The sequence below is a fragment of the Austrofundulus limnaeus genome, unplaced genomic scaffold, assembly GCF_001266775.1.
Source record: "Austrofundulus limnaeus strain Quisiro unplaced genomic scaffold, Austrofundulus_limnaeus-1.0 Scaffold1674, whole genome shotgun sequence".
Classification (NCBI taxonomy): Eukaryota; Metazoa; Chordata; class Actinopteri; order Cyprinodontiformes; family Rivulidae; genus Austrofundulus; species Austrofundulus limnaeus.
Genome location: NW_013954076.1, coordinates 13,170 through 15,369, shown reverse-complemented (window position 1 = coordinate 15,369; position 2,200 = coordinate 13,170).

The window sequence follows — 2,200 nt, the reverse complement described above, 5'->3', positions numbered from 1 at the left end:
ATCCAGGACTGCCAGTGCCAGATCCAGGAATGTAGAACTAAATCCAGGACTGAAGAACCAGATCCAGGACTGTAGAACCTGATCCAGGACTGCAGAACCTGATCCAGGACTGTAGAACCTGATCCAGGACTGTAGAACCAGATCCAGGACTGCCAGAGCCAGATCCAGGACTGTAGAACTAGATCCAGGACTGAAGAACCAGATCCAGGACTGCAGAACCAGATCCAGGACTGCCAGTGCCAGATCCAGGAATGTAGAACTAAATCCAGGACTGAAGAACCAGATCCAGTACTGTCAGGACCAGATCCAGGACTGTCAGGACCAGATCCAGGACTGTCAGAACCAGATCCAGGACTGTCAGAACAAGATCCAGGACTGTAGAAACAGATCCAGGACTGTAGAACCAGATCCAGTACTGTCAGAAACAGATTCAGGACTGTAGAACCAGATCCAGGACTGCAGAACCTGATCCAGGACTGTAGAACCAGATCCAGGACTGTAGAACCAGATCCAGGACTGTCAGAGCCAGATCCAAGACTGTAGAACTAGATCCAGGATTGAAGAACCAGATCCAGGACTGTAGAACCAGATCCAGGACTGTCAGAACCAGATCCAGGAATGTAGAACTAAATCCAGGACTGAAGAACCAGATCCAGGACTGTAGAACCAGATCCAGGACTGTAGAACCTGATCCAGGACTGTCAGAATCAGATCCAGGACTAGGAGATCAAACGAGCTCAGAGTTTTAAAAAGACAAGAAGAAGAGGCTGTGGGAGCGTCAGAGTCCTGCTCCTGCAGCCGGTTGGGGGTCATACATTATTCACCCCCCCTCTCTGGCAGTTTTACCAGTCGGGTGAACACGGAGCTGTGGGGCCCCGGCCTTCTGGCTCAGGGCCCGATTATCCTGGAGGAGCAGAGGTGAGAGTTGTCTGGCCCCCTCACATGGTGAATAATTAAAGGAGAGGAGGTGCAGCAGCTGGAGATGGAGGTTGGTTCAGTCCCTCTGGGTTCTGATCCGAAACACAAACAGCGGTTCTTCTTTTAGAACTTGTTTCTAACTTCAGTCCTCTGAGTCAGAACTTCAGGACCCTTCTGGGTCCTTTAGACTGCCTCAGTCCTACTGAGCCAGGCCCAAACCCAGACCTCATGTGTGAACAGCCTGCTCCAGGTTCCACGCACACGTCAGGATGGACCAGAACCTACAGTGTGTGTAAATGTACACACTGCTGTGAGTGTGTGCACACAGAAACACAAAGGTTGTCGGTCGACAAATGAACACACAAAGTCCTGAATCTGAGCTGAGCCCACAGACGAGTCTGAACATCAGGTCAGCTTTTACCTGAGCTTTCTGCTCTACACCTGAACTGTCTCAGGTGTAAGGGGAGGAGTCTACGGTGGCAGGGGAGGAGTCTCAGGTGTAAGGGGAGGAGTCTACGGTGGCAGGGGAGGAGTCTCAGGTGGCAGAGGAGGAGTCACAGTTGGCAGAGGAGGAGTCTCAGGTGGCAGAGGAGGAGTCACAGGTGGTAGAGGAGGAGTCTCAGGTGTAAGGGGAGGTGTCTCAGGTGGCAGTGGAGGAGTCTCAGGTGGCAGAGGAGGAGTCACAGGTGGTAGAGGAGGAGTCTCAGGTGGCAGAGGAGGAGTCACAGGTGGCAGAGGAGGAATCACAGGTGGCAGGAGAGGAGTCTCGGGTGTAAGGGGAGGAGTCTCAGGTGTAAGGGGAGGAGTCTCAGGTGGCAGGAGAGGAGTCTCAGATGTAAGAGGAGGAGTCTCGGGTGTAAGGGGAGGAGTCTCAGGTGGCAGGAGAGGAGTCTCAGATGTAAGAGGAGGAGTCACAGGTGGAGGAGGAGGAGTCTCGGGTGGTAGAGGAGGAGTCTCAGGTGGCAGAGGAGGCGTCTCAGGTGGCAGGAGAGGAGTCTCGGGTGTAAGGGGAGGAGTCTCAGGTGGCAGGAAAGGAGTCTCAGATGTAAGAGGAGGAGTCTCGGGTGTAAGGGGAGGAGTCTCATGTGGCAGGAGAGGAGTCTCAGATGTAAGAGGAGGAGTCTCGGGTGTAAGGGGAGGAGTCTCATGTGGCAGGAGAGGAGTCTCAGATGTAAGAGGAGGAGTCTCGGGTGTAAGGGGAGGAGTCTCATGTGGCAGGAGAGGAGTCTCAGATGTAAGAGGAGGAGTCTCGGGTGTAAGGGGAGGAGTCTCATGTGGCAGG